We start from the raw sequence: 18,139 nt of genomic DNA, 5'->3' as shown, positions 1-18,139 counted from the left end.
AACACGTTAATTAAACATTGAAATTAAAAATTCATTTTAAATAAGTATCGTTTCAACAACTTCAAATGTTAATGTGTCAGATCGCGAAGATGAAAGAAACTTTTTTAGCCTTAGTACATTTCCATATTTCCACGTAATTTATTAAATAAAAGTGACATCGAATATTGTACATCCTTATAAATTTCCCACTGTAACTAATTCTCTCATTCAATACCATCATGCATTACGAATACGTATGTTATAGCTGTTTGTCATGGTGCAATAGCATGGTCGAATCTAATTCATTTCCATATTCCAGACTACCCAAAATCGTATAATAACTTCATTTTTACAAAATTGGGTTTTCAACTTTTTTACCTCATTTGGGAATCAAAACATGTGTGCCCACTTGTCAAACTCGAAGAGATAATGCAATGCAGGAAATTAATTAATTTTTATCGATCAAAAACGAGTTGTTTCCTTATATTTCGTGATAATGGTATCTCGAATTTGACGTGGGACTCCGTACTAAACAAACTCAAACTACGGATATTGGGTTGACATAATATAACCACTAATAATAACGTAATTTGGACAATAATAACAAGGAAAATGTAACAATACCAGCTTGAATTAACGAAAGAAATGAAAAAACTGACGGAAACTGCAAAGCTTTTAACACCCGTTCGGCCCGTTGGATGAAGCCCTCGTTAAATCCCAAGGAGGTTAGGTAAACATTTACCCAAGCTCGTCGTCTCTGAGGACACGGTAAAATAAAATCGGAAAAGAAAAAAAATTAGCTAAATGCGTTGCACGTCGAGATGAGCTTTACTGGGCTTTCAGCTTTGACCCTGATTGTGCGCGAGATCGCGCGATGCGTGTCAGCTGGTCGTTAGTCATGTAGCCGTGGTTGCGAATTAAGTCGTGAGCAAGGGTGATTACACATTATGTTGCTACGCTAATTTCATGTGTTGTGAAGGGTCTTGCGGGTTCATTAGTTGGCGAACGAGGATGATGAGTTGCACCGTCAATTACGAGTGATTTTAAACTTACTGCTGACATGTGTTCGTTGATCATATTTGGTGCCCAACTCTTTTGTATGATCTAAAAAAAATAGTGCATTTGAGGCTAAAACAACCTCCTTTTTATTTTAATACCATCCAGTAAAAAACTTGTACAAATTCAAATTAGTGACTATAGTATAAGAACTAATCTATTGCAATCATATACATTTTTATTGCTAATTGCAAGTGTGGCGATGTCCCCATTTTTCGGGACTTTGCATGTTAATTTTAATAGTAAAATTAATTTGTGCCGCCACTGTCGTAATTCCGGAAGTCTTAGACGTGTTAAAAGTGACAATTAGTGCCAATTACCATTACCATCGACTCATAGTCATGTCAAATGATAAAGCTATTTACACCAACACAAACGAAAGTCCAAGGAAGATATAGTGGGTAGTGCCACCCTAGTTGAGCTAACAATACTACTTTAGAGTGAATCATTTAAACACACGCAGTAGTGGAACAAGCAGTTTCTATACTGAAAGGAGTAGCTGTTTCGTAGTCGTAAAGTAAAGATGTTTGCTAAAGTGTTCAATATTTTTTTTGTTGTGAACATATTAACTATTTTGTACATACAAAGCTACTGTGAAGCTGCTGCAATCGATAAATCTGAGCTAAACACTAATGAAATACCATCTGACACTAAAACACAGTAAGTGATAAAAATAATTGTTGTAAGCTTCTCTTGATCAGTTTTTTTAATACATAATTAATGGTAATGTTACTTTCCTCACCATGGGCTGTTCAAAGTGCAAATGTCCATCCGTGGGAGTAAAGTAATTTAAACACATCTTTACTATCCCTTGAACGTTTAAATAAATTTTTACAGTCACATAATCGAAATTAATAGTTTCGAGACATTATATTTATATAAATTATATTTTCATTGAATTCAATGAAAAATTAATAAAAACTCAACTTATAATATGTAAAAGTATTAATTTCATTTTCTTAGCTTTTTCAAATTGTTTTGTCGTAGCCTACGATTAAAAATGTTCATGAATCCGAAAATGATCAACCAATAATGCTTTCCAACGTAAAATGATAAGAAAAACAGTTGCAAAATTGTTTAGCATTAATTTTTTTCAAACCTCTATTTGCAGATTTTTTTATATTTTCTTAATTTTAGCTGTACTAAGAATAATATTAAAAGATCAATTTTTAAACAATTTATAAGTTATAAAATTTGTAAAGAAGAACGTTTTGTATTTATTTGAATCAATTTTCAAATGTGACTTTAGACGTAATAACATGCACCCTAACTAGTGAAATCGAAAGAAACATTGAAATAGATAATATACGACCTACTAAATATAATGATTAATTTAGTGTCCAAATACTATGCCAAACTAAAAAATTATTGAAAATGAATATTTTTTATTGCACAAAAAATACTTATCTAAAAGAATTTGATAACATTGCCATTAGAATTGTTAATTGGAAATGACCGTAATCAAGATTTCTCTATAATACAACTCACATTTGTTACCTACCAAATTTTATGTTAGTTAATACTTATGTTATCTAAAGTGCAGATATTCTGGAAAATTATTGAAAATATTTGTTTTAACTTGTAAACGTAGATCTCATGGTATTATCAAGTAATTTATGCACTTAACATGGAGTTCATGTAAACTTACAATTCCAGCTATATTTCAAACAACAATATCATTAAAAAATCTCGCATTTAAGAAATCTACTATTCTTGAAGATATTGAATGATAAAAATGTTTTGCAGAAAAAAATTTGAAAACTACATCGACTTGACGGATATTTTTAGAAAATATGGAGTACTCAGTTCTTTTTACGGAAACTTGAAAACTGTACAAACTACAGAGTTTGAGCCAGAAGAGCCGTTGCCAACACCACTTCCGCTTATCAACATAAGAAACTGAGGTTCAATTTTTGTTCATGTGGAATCAAATTAATCAATCGCCGTTATACACTAATTATTCATAGTTTAAAGCATTTTTGTATGGAATGTACTGTTTTAGTTTTGTATTTTTATTTAGAACAACAACTATTTCATTTTTATTATTAAGTTTCTTATGAAACAAGTACCTTACATAATGTTTTCAAAATAAAATTAAGTATTATATAATTTTCAACCTTGGAGAATATGGTATGATTTTAACTTTTAATGATCTTTCTACTTTAAAAAAACAAGCATTGTGATTTTATTTTAGAAAAAAAAAAACAACTTTCAGGTCCCATAAAAAATTATTTTTACTTAAATAATAGTAAATTGTTTTGAAGAGCATAACAAATCAATTTTTAATTTTTAATATTTTCCAAGTAAAAACCTATAATAGAACCCTCTTGAAAATGAAATCACATTTGTACTTTCCACGAAACTAATAAAAGTTTTTTTTTTTAATTTATGATTTAAATGATATCTTACTACGAGTTACCATCGAGATAACATCTCATTTTACGTTGGTGATTGTAAAATGTTTGCTCTCAAGTGTCTCCAGAAAAAAGTTACTTTTTGCTCGCTATGCAGGCTAAGGCAATATTTTTCTGACAGTAGAGAAACAGGAAATTGTATGCACACCACAGCCAGAAGTGAAGAAGCATTTATCGGGCAATACACGGACGATCTGAGACTTTCTTTGCTTTATTAGCCGAAGTGCATTATATACTACAACTCACAGAAAAAACTGTGTCTCAGTTAGCAGAGACTTACATTATAGATTCCAAGTGAAAATATGGTAGATTTCAAAAATTTTTTAAATAAGAAATAAAATGACTGTGATTTACACATATGTATTGTGAAAATTGTATTTGTAAACTTGTTGAAACTAAAACCATGTGTCAATTCTTTCTCATTTAGCCTTTATCGATAGTAACACGTGAATCACGTCAATCTTTTACTTCTCAAATAATAATTATACCGTTTATTGTAAGTTATCACTGCCAAATGAAAGATATTTCCGAATATTTCTTATCTGATTTTTTTTTTAAGTTTCTTTTTTTTTTAAGATATTAAATTAATACATCTTTTAAATGAAAAAAAAAGAAAACTTTTTCAACAATTTGATGGAAGATTTTTTTACAGCTTACATAATACTGCTTTGTGGAAGTCTTGACGTGTTAAACCATGCGTCAGTATTGGAATCTATGAATCACTTGTCGCAAAATAAAGTCGAGTGATCCTGAGGTAGTCTTTATGCGCTGTATTCATCAGTATGTTAAAATCATTAGAAGTGCAAGCATATGATTGATTTTTTTTCCAAATTTCTTTTACTATAACAATGAGTAAACTACTACTTTTAACGTTTGTGATATGGTTTTGTTGCTCATTGCAATTATGTGATTCTGGTTTGATTAAAATTAAGGAGGAAAATATTCATGCGGTTTCAAGGTAATTATATTTCAAGCCTTTAAAAATTCGGAGCTTAGTTACATGTATTATAATTGTTACTATCATTTCATCAAAGAAATATGTTGAAGGGACTGTAGCAAAATTTTTATAATTATTTTCTCTCAAACTATTTGCAATAAGTTATGCAACAGTATTAAAATTAAAAAGAAAAAAAAAAAAACAACCAATTTGACGTAGATAGCATACTTTTTGTCTGTAGATTACCATTTGCTTATTCAAAAGTTAAAGTAACATGTGAAATCTTTTGTAATACATGTCATTGCGAGCAGATTTTTTAGAGTCTTCAATGTTTCATCAAAAACTATAAAAAAATAGACTAAGCTGACATCGAACTATGATTAATAAGTATCTGCTATATTTTTTCATTTTCTTAAAAAGTATACTGAAATAAGAGTTTTCATTATTTTTGTTAATTATAAATTATAATGTGTAAATATATAAATAAATTACCTAATTATAATGATAAAGTTAAGTAAAATTATGAGAAAACTAAAAATGTCACTAGTTCCATACGAATTTAGGCATCATGCAGAAACAAGACTTTTGAGACGCAAAAAGGTTAGATCCGTCAAAGTATCTACGGTAAAGGATTCTACACCCACAGAAGATGAGAGACGTAATGACACAGTTGCGCTTGCAGATACATATCTTCATGCATCTCAATCAACTGAATCACTTGCATCTAATAGTACAATTTTTGAGGTATCTGTAATAGATGACAATATATCAAATTGTTGTGCTATAGTGGGATGTCGGATACGTGATGATGCAAATGTCAATTATTTTATTCAAAAAGTGACTTGCGAATGTACCAGTGATGGATTTTGCCACTATACCATGATTTCAGCAATTTCGTTTAAAATACCTACCTGTAAATCTGACGAAATACTTGTTTATGGAGCATGTCGGCCAAAACATTGAGGAATACTTTTGTTAGACTATCTTTTAAATGTATTCCGATATGATCAATAACAACTACTAAATGCGATATTAAACAAACTTGTGGTTTCAAGAAATAAAAGGTTTTTAGAAATTATTACCCAGTAACCCAATAGCTGATGAATGATAAAAACTCTGAATTTCCAGACAAGTATTGTCCTTAAATAAACAACACACTTTACATATTTGGGTGCTGTACTTTCTATATGGGACATGCTTTATTATCAAAGAAACACAATACATGTGTTATCAGAGGAATATATTTTATCGTATGCTTAAGAGCTGTAGATTGAAAAATAGTAAGTAGATTATATAAATTGGAAAGATATGCAATAAAATTTAAAGTATGTATGACAAAATTTTTCAACCAATTTAATTAAGTTATCAAAACTTTAATTATCATGTATCTTATTGTGAAGTCACAAAATACATACAAATAAAGGGACTCTGCATAAAATAAATACCATCTAATTTATATCACGAATTATAAGAGTATGCAATTTTGTTGTCGTAATTTTAGCATTTTTTCCTTGAACTATACGTTTAAAGATACTTATTATTTATTTATATCTATAATAAAGATTGTATAAAAATAATACTGAGAAAATAAAGTAAACATTCTTAATACGTTGTAAGTATTTGACTTTGATGATTAGCAAAACCACAAAAAGGTCATTTACGCAAAAATTCTCTGAAATTGTAAAAAAAATTACCAAGCTCAGAAAAAAGAAAATGTTAATAGGCACTAAATTACGTAAATCTCGTCAGGTATTAATACATCTTGTATGTGTCGTATGTACTATGAATTATGAATCATTACTCGCAAAGTAGAGTCTACTCGTATCAACAGGACATAGAAATTCTACTTCATTAGTATATCTAAAGTATTATCAGCATACGTATGAATCTGGTAGATATTGTTTTAAATTCATTTTGTTACAATGTTTAGTAACCTTACAACTGCAATATTTATTCCAAGCCTTATATGGTGCTTGTGTTTAACGCAACCATGTGGCACAAGTGTTACAAGGTAATTTGTTTGAACATAATAAAATGGCATTTTTTTTAGTAATTAGTTGTCCTTATATTCATTTAAGTAAACTCTAAGAACTTGTATTTGTTTCAAACAAAAGGATACGTATATTTTTTTCATACTAGTAATTTTCCAGTACAAAAAATATGCAAAAAGTGTCTAGTTTATTGACATTTTTACGATGTTTGCTTCTATTCTTAAAAATATTAGTCTTAATAAAATTAGAAGTAAGTAAAATTAAATGATATTTAAATAATTAAATCACAGAAAAGATTACAACTTTTTACGAAATCCCCTGAAAGGTCAAGATAAAGTTGAAGTACCCGTCGACTCTTAATTATTTAGGTGAGAAAAGTTTTGTTCTATACTTTGGTTTATATCTGTTCACAAATTTTTCATTTTATCCTCATAAATCTTTTACGAAATTCGTGTTGCTATATGCTCAACCAATGATTATACGCATAAAAATAATTTGTTATCTACAAAACGTCTTTGAATGATTCTGAAATCTTGTCATCAGATACAATGCTAGCGAAGATTATTTATACGAAATAGGAGAAAAATCAGCAGATGGTGAATATAAAAAAAAAGCTGTTGAATTTACCATCGAAAATAAAGATTACAACACAATAATGGCTGCTGATAGTATCCAGACTACTATCGAATTGAACGATAACTTATTGATAAATACAAAAAGTTCTGAAAAAATCAGTTCATCACCTTCATTTATTACGGTTTATCAGGAAACACCATCTAGTTGTTGCTCTAAAGCTGGATGTGGAATACATAAAATTAAAACATCAAAATTATCTCATGAACGGGCGTATGCATTAATACGCTGTGAATGTGGAAATGATGGACTTTGCATTTGGTCCACCGAACAGCCGTCGATGATATTAGCATCGCCTCGCTGTGAATCATATGAAATATTTGTCCACAATGAATGTCGACCTAAAGATTAATTATTTTAAATCATGACATATTTCTCGTTAAATGTTACATTTTTGCTGTTTTGTAACTATGATATGACTTTTTAGAACGAATTTTGTTTTTTTGTACCTATTGTATATAACTTTGGCTCAGCTGTTTACATGTTTCAAGACAAACATTAATGTACAAATTGAGTTTTTTTAAAAATTAAAGTAACTACATGATAATTTCACCGAAATCTCATCGATCCCTTCAAAAATATTTATCAAGTAGAAGTACCTGCGATATTCTCATTTTATCACACTTTGGTAAAGTCTCTTTGTATAATGGGACTCAAGTTTTTACTTTTTTCTTTTGTTGACGGCCATCCAGATATTTTTATCTTTTGTTATATAATTAATATAATTCATACGCTACAATATGTATTCATATAATTACTTTTTAACAATATTTATTAAAAAAATTGTTATTTTCTCGCAGAAAAAAAGTTAACGACGATTCTTTGCATGTCAATAAATAAATGAAATCCTAAACATTAACTGGTTAATTGATTAAAAATGATGATGTGTCACTACGCCTTCATCAACAGCAAAAAAACTAACTAACTTCACAGTTTACAAAGAGTCAACGTTTACTTCCTGTGCTAATATCGGCTGTCCACCTTATGGTCCTTACAATTATAAATTTAAGGACATGATTTGCTCTTGTGACAGAGATGATGGAAAGTGTTATGTGACTTCTCTAGAACTAGCAAAAGAAAAATGCAGTATATGTATTAAAAATTTTTATTTAAATAATAATTACAACGCAGTGCTTAGTAAACTTTTTTCCTACAAAAAAACATATTACAATTAAAAAAACAATTGTTCAAAAGGAAAATAATTGAAAAATAAAAAAAGGCAAGCACTTAATAAATTATTTCTACATCCGACGTCTTATGTTTCACGATGAATTTTAATGCCTAAAACTTATCTCATTTTCCCTACGGAAAAAATTTTTTTTTTATTATGTATTGTGAAGAGTGATGATTCAAACTTTTTCCCAAAAAAGAATGCTTTATTAAGAAAAAATGATTTTATTAAAAGTTCACTGAATAACTAGCCTAAAACTAGCTGATTAAAAAACAATCTGAACTTAAAAAAGTTGGATTTGTTCAAACAAAAGAATTTTAATATTTTTTTTTCGTTATGGCTATTAAAAATAATTATTACTGTAGTATACTTACACTACAAATTAAGCGCAGAAAATTGCTTTCCTAGACAAAAGATTAATGAAACCTCCGTTTATTTTTGCAGTGAAGATATAAACTATTCCCGAAAATCTATGGAAGTTGACGTATCTAAGCGGATTGATTCTCACTGCAGGTAATCAATATTTTAATAAACTGCATACATTTATTTTTATTAGTGACTTTTATATTTATAGAAATAAATTAAAAATTAAATCCTTATTGTAGTAATCATGCAGAAAAAGAGTCTTCAAACACAGAAAAAGAGAAAGTTACGGTTGATGAATTAAAAAAAAATGAATCCTGTATCCTCAGTTGCTCTGAAATATGACAACCCAATAGTACCATCAAGTGATCTTTTTCCCCACACTTCAAGACTACTGGATAAATTATCGACAAATTATACGATTATTACTTCTACAGCCTCACCAAGTAGTACGTACCCATCAAGTTTAACGGTTAATATGGATTCATCATTTCCTTGTTGTTCTAGAGTTGGCTGTTTACCACGTGAAAAAAATAATTTTTGGGCACCTTATATTACTTGCTATTGCGATAAAAACGGATATTGTCGTTCACAAAGTTTTTACCCTTACATAATTACAGCGGCTCCTCGCTGCTCGACAGGACAAAAATTTATTCGTAATGAATGTCGCCCAGATGATTGAAAATTTTTATTATTGATGATTTATTGAATTTAAAATAATTTTTTGCATCTTACAAAATACTGAGTTACTACTAATTAAATACTGAGATAAAGTACTAATTTTTATTATTAAATTTTTTTTATTATTTCTTAATAAACTAAAAATACAGTTTACCAAGTATAGTTCAGTATAATTTTTAACTTTTTGCTACAAAATTGGATAAAACGATGAACTGGTCATTTTTATAATTTTTTTGCAATCCTTAACATACTGTAATCTAAATATACTCTAAAAATAAAATTTTATTTGGAAAAATATACGAACCATCAACTAATATATATTTAAATAGTCATGTAACAAAATAAATACATAATGTGGATTAGTTTTATAATGTTTTATCGCTACGGGATTCGAAAATAAAAATTAAATTTTGTGTAATCATATAATATATTAATATCCAAAAGCTTGTCGCAAAATTAAAATTTGATGATAATACTTCATCATTCATTTTCAGCACTGAAATTGCTTGTGCAGTATTTTTGATTTTGGCTTATTAAATTCAACACAGTAGTACCACTGACGTGTACTGTTGTAAGTGAATATATACGTATATTATCACGAAAGGAGTATACGTACCTATATCTGTAATACAGGTCCTAATATATTTTTTTGACTAAGCAGGATACGCGAAAAATAATTAGGCAATTAAAAACTACTACACATATAATAAACTTCAATATAAGTAATAGCAATGACAGCCTTTGAATTTGTGTACAAATTACACACACAAACAATACTTATGTTTGGAGTATATTTTTCTGCAATCACCTTCAGCCAGCAGAAACCAGTTTTTCTCCCCTCCTATTGATTCGAAAATTATTAACTCTTTTGGAATCGATCCGCCAAGCTCAGACACTAAAGACTTATCAAGATAACTCTAAACGTGCGATAGCTTAGAAATGTAAAAAAATTTCTTTATTTGTTTAAATCTACAATCATGAATTGAAATCGTGAAGAAGATACTTATTTAAGTTTAGTTTCAAGATGATAAATAAGACTTTTTTGGTGACAATAATCTTATTGACGTCATTGTCATTGAATAGGATGAATCCATGCCAAGCTCTGGAATTATCAAGTGTGTCACGACAAAAATATCCTGATTTATGTGAAAGGTAATTAAGACTCTTTCTGCAGTGTTTTATTCTCTTTTAGAAGCTTGTCAAAAATTCAGTTACAATTTTTATTTTTTTACAGTTTGTTTTCCATAAGGTTTATTATTTTCCATTGTAATTTTTTTTTCATTTACATACAAAAGATTCAATGAAATTAAAAGATTACCCAATAGAAGCAGCTTAATAATTTTGGTTCGTAACAATGTAAAATGCTTTTTCTTAATACGTCAGACAAGTTTTACACTTAAGTAAATTATGCTTAACGGTAATATCGAAATACAGGAATGATATTTTCATCAGCCGAATTTCAGTAGTTCGTTTATCTTAAAACTATTTTACTCGAAAAAATTTGCTGATTTTATAAAGTAAACTTGATAAGTAGTCACCCATTAAAAAGGCAATGCTGTCCGTAGGATGTAAGAAATCAATGGATTAACGTTTTGTTTTGAAAACAAGCCGAATGATTAAAATAATCCCCCTAAAATACAAAACTATGAGTGTTTATTAATATCGTAACAACTTGAATTTGCTTGGAACTTACAGGCTTCATATGGTAGCTGAGAGTTCAACGATGCGGGTGAAAGAAAAATACGAAGAGGAAGAATCAGCAAAGGATACAGGAATCACGGACAAGAATACTACACCGACTATTTCGAACAAAGAAGTAGTTGATCCTGTATCACAATACATGTACGGCTCATCAGTTTGGGATGTCACACTCTGGCATGACACAGCAGCTAATTGTTGTAATTTAATTGGGTGTCCTCTGCCCGAAAATTTTCAATTTTTTCAACTTGATAGTAATAATAGAATCTCATGCCATTGCATAGATGGTTCTTGTCATGGAGGAGATGAGGAGAACTATTGGGTCTTAAATCCTAATTTTTAAGGACTACTTTTTTCAGAAAACGTGATTTTTTGTTTCGTAACTAAATTTTGTTTTCATAAATTTTTTATCATTACTATCATTATATCGTTCTCGGGACTTTTTTTATTAATATAACAGGACCATAAAAAGTATAATGTGCAAGCTACGCACCACATCTCTTATTTGATTTTTAAAACCTTATTTTTTGAAAGCATTTATTTAAAAGTACCATTGTTATGGAAATAACTCGTTCTAATCCCTCCTTGGAGCTCCGGAAAACATTTATAAAAGCAGCAAATATATCCACATGCAAGAGTCAGCTATGCTACACTCATCGAGGAAACTCGAGACCCACGTTGGTTTAGTATAAGGAAACTCTGTCGACAACCAGGAGTTGTTTTTCTTTAGTTGGAGCCACATTGGAGAAGCTTGTTTTTTTCCTTTGAATCAAAGTTTCATGATGTTACGCAACATTTTTTCTGTGGCATTGATTGCGTTTGCGTTACTTTCATGGAATACAATAGATACATGTCAAGCTTTAAAATTATCAAGTGTGCTCACTGCTAGTCAAGGATATGCTAGCTCACGTCAATGGTAATAAAGATTTTTTAATTTTTTGTGTCGTTCAATTAAAAGTAGTTGATGATTCAATTGATCAGAAAACTTGAATGGAGATAATTTTATAATACATTACGTTTTATCTCATTTCAAAACTACAGATTTCTTTAATACTAAAACTTATATAGGATTACTAACCTCAAACTTGAAAAAAATATTTTAATTATTATTCATTTTTATTTACGGATGAAATTGACAAACAATTGCTGGTTAAAAAAATTCATTGATTACCGAACTGTTCAAGATTTTAGACTGTTTTTTTTTTTTTTTTTTTTTAATGTTCATAGTGTCGTTAAAATATGATACTGTGGTAAAATTTGAATTAGTACAAAGGGCTCATAAAAATCCTAGAATAATAATACAAAGCAATGATAGATTTCAGTATACAAATATGACAAGTCTCGACGGGGATTCATGGAAAAAAAAAATTTAACATGAATCAGTTTATATTATCATGCGATTACCAGTCCATTTTATCTCCAAAGTAAGTATCAAAATTTATAAAATGTGTATTTTTTCTCCAAATAGGCCTAATGCTGTCCCAAGTGCCGACAGTTTTATAAAGCCAAACAAAGAAAAAGCTGACCAGACAATAAACTTAGAAAGTGAAGAATCTACGAAAAATTATACTACATCTGCACCTTTAAACAAAACATCAGCTCATCCTGAGTCAGAGTACATGTACGGCTCATCAGTCTGGGATATAACACTATGGCACGATTCACAAGCAAATTGTTGTCATCTAATTGGCTGTCCACTGGATAAAGATACATATCATTATAAAAATACAAATACTTTTGACAGAATCTCGTGTCATTGCAAAAGTGGGATCTGTCATGGAGGATTTTCGTACAATTATTGGCTTCTGCATCCAGATTTTTAAGATTTATTTTACCCAAAAAACATCATTTCTCGGGAACATGTGATTAATATTAAAAATTTAATATAGTATTTTATGCTTTTTATGTATTAAAAAGTGGTTTAATTCATGCAAAACATTATGTCTTGTACGTGAGGCATGGCCAATCCACAGATTGGCAGATCAGAAAGTGTAATTTTAACTATACTTAACATAATTGTTTTATTCATAACCTCAATTAATAAACAATATTGGTATCTGTATTATAGACTCATCATTGATGTCTGACATAATGCTTTTCCTCGATAAAAGAAAAAAATTATCGTAGCTTCACGATGAATAGTATACCTAACAGATGCATTTTACGGCTACTAAAAAATTACCGTGAAGCTACGGTAAAAATAACGGTAAAGACTTTCACAGTAAAAAATAATGTAACTTTTTGTCCGTGATACAATATTTATAAAACAACATGTTCTCCTCTTTAGTGCATCGATAAAAAACTGAAGTAAAGACAGGTTAGTCACGTATCGATTTTCCTTTAGGAGTTTCGGTACTAAAGAAGCTAGGCACCAGAAATACCCCCCAAAGATCATCTTCCCCTTATTAGCAAGTAGAAATTGAAGCCACAGTTAACTTCAAGTCTGTCGCATATCACTATCGTCCGCGATGAAAAATAGAATTTCATTAAATATCGACGCAAGGAATGTAATGATGATGATGGTGGTGATACACGGCCCCGCAATATCTCTCTTTCAAAACGCTCCAAACACTGGTCGGAATTCCAGCCGATGTGGTGCAATAAATGAACGGCATTCCATCATATAATAGCCAGTGATTATATATGCACAAGCGTACACTGTTCAAGGAATTTCAGAATTCTGATAGCCTGGAAATTCGAGCCGGCTTGCCGTTTGATGGCGCGCGCTGGTGGAGCGAGTTTTTGTCTCGTGTACACACGCGGGAGCTTGTTTTCCGGAATGCTTCTACGAAATATAATAATATCCGTTGAATGTAAATATTATTAGGGGTATTATTGCAGTTACTCAAAGGAATGAGCTTTTAACAGTTGATCGTTAAATGAGTGATAGAATGAAACATGTGGTTGATAAACTGCTTTGATGCGTTAAATTATAATTCAACAAATATTCAAGTTGAGGCAGAGATTTTTAAGTTGTCTTTAGAACCATAGTATAATTGCGGATTTAGGTGGATTTGGAGCAAAAACATTAGCTAGTGAGGGAGAAAAACAGAACTGATTGACTAATTTCGTGGCTTTTACTTCTAAATCTTTATGAATAACTCGATGTGTCTGATATTTAAAAACACACGGTTGTAACTAATTAGTCATAATTATAACTATCCACCCTCTTCACAATTCCCAAACCCCTCCACAAATTAAGGAAATAATCGATTGTTTTTTACGTTGTTTACTTTTGATGCAAGAAGACTGATGTTCAAGACTGAAATACATGGAAATAAATACAGAAGTTAATAATATAGTATGGTTAAACGAAAATTAGATGTAAAAAAACGAAGGTGAGGAAATTCCTTCGAACCACTGTCTCCCGTGTGCCAATCAACGACCTAGCCGACCAAGCCACCGCGCGCTCTACAGCTACATATATTAAACAAAATAGGGAAACAATGACCAAAGATATGAGACAAAGAGATTAAGAAATACATTTTTGTTTGGATCAGTGTATCTTAGTGTATCAAATATCTTCTCAAAAAAGCACTGAATACCCCGCGAATAAATATAGATGAATAAAGTCATGGAGACCAGGATCGTGACTAAAAAAAGGTGTAAGAAGACGAAACGATCTTCCAAATGGGAGGAAAAAAATAAAAACCAATTATCAATTCGCACAGCGTGCTCTGATGCGCATTGGAAACGTCCATTCATCCGAAAGCGTCAGTTCTCGAGTAACTAGATTCATAATTAAATTTCGCGAGCATCAGCTCTTAATTTCCTAACCATCGGTGAGTCATAAGCCAAGCGCGTCGCTCGGGTTTCAAATTAATCAATTACAGATGGACAATGGGCTCGTGTGTGCACAACAGCAAAAGTGCTTTAGAGAGCCGATCTCTATCTCTTTCTCTTTCTGCGAATCAGATTTCGGACGACAATAAATGCTTAATGATCGTCTACTGCGTTTAATAGAGCGGCGCCGTGACAGCCAATCAGCGAGGAATTGTGGACGGCCTTTCAGTGCTCGCGACTCTATTATCCCATCCTGATCTTACGGTACATGAATGGGTGTCGGATTAACTTGTTTCGGTGCAGTGGCGCGGCTCGAGGAATATTATTCGTTTACGCTGACTTTTGCTGTCAATTTCGGTGCAGGATTCGATGACGATTTAATAAGCTTTTTTTTTTAAGGAAAACGGATCACGTGCAGTACTTATCTTGTTTTGCATGTTATCAGGGGGATGGCGAGGGTGTGTCAATAAAGATTTTTTTTCCACGTCAAAAGTTGCGTTTGACTAACGACACGATTGAAATTAAGTATTAGCTAAGTAAAGTTGATTTAATTTCTAGTGATAAAAAAGTGTTTCAATTTAAAGAATAATTTAATTATAGTTGATATTGAACGCAATTTGATTCATTTATGATGAAAATCTGTATCAAGTATACGTAGAATAATTGAGTATTTGTATAAATCGAGCGTTAATGTAAATCAAAAAGTTGTCCTAAAATAACTATTAATTTAAGTTTTTTATCTACTCACATGTTTGAAATAAGAATTGAAACTTTTTCTTTTTTTTTTTTTTTTTTCATTTCACAGTAATTATGACGAACTATGCGTAGTGCGTACAAGGAGTTAAATTACTGTCTTAGTTTGCATACGTATCCTGCTGTCATTGGTATATAGTAAAAAATTAACAGAGATTTATTGTAAACCAATTATTTACAGAGCATAGGAGATTTCTTATTGTTTAGCTCAAAAAAATATTTTTCAAATTTTTTACTTCACCTTAATTGTAGGATCTTAGATATAACAAATCTCTTTTTATTCAAACATACGCATTCAATTAAGTAAAATTTAAAAAAAAAATTTTTTTTTTTTTTAGTTGATTTGTAATTGAATGAGCATTTATTGTCTACGTCCTAACTCGTTTTTTATGTAAAGTGTTGGATAATTTTCAATCTTAAACGTTGATTCAAATAATCTGACTTTATGTAGTTCTTGATCTTTAACATTAGTTAATGATAATAACGCTGGTATTTTCTAAATATCCATACTTTAACTGTAACAACAACAAACTCATAAGTAAAAAAAATTTGCATGCTCGAGAATTAAACGCTGTGCAGTAAATATGGTCAGTTGGCTTAAGAAAAATCATAAAAAATAGCAATAGTAGCTAAGAGGAGGAACCAAGAGCTAATCGAGGTAATAAACAACGGATTAAAAAAAAGCTCCTTTCCACGTGGCAACCGCACGCGAAATCACGGGTGCGTCAATATTTCACAGAGCAAAAGCTCGTCGAGCAATTAGCGCGGGCTAATTAATAAACTACGTACACGCGGGGGCTATTTACTGGCCCCACCGACCTCACTCGAATTAGCATGCAAATTGCCCGTGGCTCTAAAAATGTTAAATTCCGCGCGCAAGTGCTTTTCAACTGGCCACACCGGCCCGACCGCGGCGTCACCGCGTATCGTGTAAATTCATCGCTATACGCACACGTGTACAATGTACGCGCATAATACACACATCCACCGCAGAAATGTATAATATTTCTCCGGCTACTTGGTACTCGCGTGCAAACTTGATATACGTGTACGAGTGTACGCGATGGAGTTAGCTAGAGGATCGCCTCCGCGCGCGTATCGCAGTTGCATAATTCAGTGGTACAATTGTCCGTATGCGTTTGTTGCAGTCTCGTTATCTAATTTTTTCTCCCTCCTTCCTTGCTCTTTTTCTCTCATGTATAATCGTATACCCTGTATAATAATTATAATCCTTTTTTTTACAAATACGGGCAACGATTCATCCACATGTTGCAAGATATTATGACTTATAGGAAGTTTCATGCCTGACGTGATTTCATTAATAATGATAGACACATAATTAGTGCGTGGAGCACGACTTGATTTACTCAAATAACAAAAGGACAACAAAATATTGATTGCGATTGAAGTAAATGAAGTCATGTTCCACGCACTAGTTCACTTCATAATATTTTAGTATTCCACATGTTGACCTAGTTCGTTTAATATACTTATTCCCGAAAGTCTAAGTAGTTAAAATCAACCAATTTCATTTTACAAGCATTTTTTATGTGTTCATCACAAAAGATATGGAAAATACAGTATCTACTAAATCTACTTACTTCAACTACTACACGTCATAACTAACTTAACTAACTAGTAAAAAAAAGAACTCAAAATTGTACCATAGCTTAATTATAAGCCACTAATCGCAGGTACGTAATGCATATATTATGTATATGATATTTTATAAATCTAATAAAGAATCTTACGTTTTGTTATCCTACGAAAAATATTCTACGTAACAGTGTTAAAAGACTGTGAAGCTTTAAAAAAAGTATTTTCAATTCTATTGTTAATAAGTAAAAAAAAAAAAAAAAATAGACAACGATACATCAACTCAGTGAGGGTACAAGCACGACGACAGTCTTCAAATCCAAGTCACGTCGCAGCTGGTATGCAAAGGATGCGCTGACTGGACGGGATCACCCCACTGACCATCAAGTATGAGACATCGAGGGAATGTTCCAGAACTACGTCGAGCCTACGAGTCCTTCCAATGATTCCAATATAACCCTACCAGAATACCTCGATCTTGGAATTGTACAAGAGTTTGTGGTTATTGTCTGAAATCTCATATACTTACACTAAGAGTGGAGGATATTTAATTTTTTCAAACCTACTTTTGATCTAAGAGTGTAAGAAGATACATTTATAGAATGTGATTTCTTAATGCATTGCAAGCACTTTTTAATTCATTACTTATATTAACGTGTGTGTGAAGTGAAAAAATAATCTGTAATAGAATTGCTCGTTAACTCCTTGAAATTAGACATCTATTGGTCACGAAGAGATTAACGTACAAGTTAAAACTGTTAACAATAAATATTAAATAAAACTTAGAGGTAGTATTTTTTTCAATCATAAGTACTTGATATTCGAACCATTTCTTCGCAAGTCCGATTTCAATGAGATAGTTTAATATTCATCTGCAAATATGACACAAGTAGATAAAATTAGAGATTAGTTTGGGTCATTGTACATTAGCAATTTTAAACTGGAATATGTTTACCTTAATCTTAATTGCAGTAATCGTACATCATTTTTTAAGTCTGAACTGAAAGGCTACACTGGAAGATAATTACTGATTCCATAGATTTAAAACTTGTCATGTACCCCTTTCATACGCAGCTATACAATC

The 18,139-nt window shown here is 31.0% G+C and overlaps 1 protein-coding gene and 1 long non-coding RNA gene across 3 annotated transcripts in view; one reads left to right on the top strand and one right to left on the bottom strand.

Annotated features, from left to right (window-relative positions):
• The window catches only part of cpx (synaptic transmission protein complexin), a 341,835-nt gene that overhangs the window by 164,774 nt on the left and 158,922 nt on the right, over window positions 1-18,139 (bottom strand). The gene's annotated exons all lie outside the window — the stretch shown is intronic.
• LOC106646658 (uncharacterized) lies at window positions 10,128-12,985 on the top strand. The gene is made up of 3 exons (XR_016292910.1): window positions 10,128-10,377; window positions 10,921-11,839; window positions 12,392-12,985. It is a non-coding gene; the product is annotated as an uncharacterized LOC106646658 (long non-coding RNA).

Source organism: Copidosoma floridanum, unplaced genomic scaffold (genome assembly GCF_036245765.1).
Source record: "Copidosoma floridanum isolate Cflo_tuat_1 unplaced genomic scaffold, Cflo_Japanese_pri ptg000012l, whole genome shotgun sequence".
NCBI classification, from domain to species: Eukaryota; Metazoa; Arthropoda; class Insecta; order Hymenoptera; family Encyrtidae; genus Copidosoma; species Copidosoma floridanum.
The sequence above is the reverse complement of the archived record's forward strand: the minus strand, read 5'-3'. Positions and strand labels throughout refer to the sequence as shown.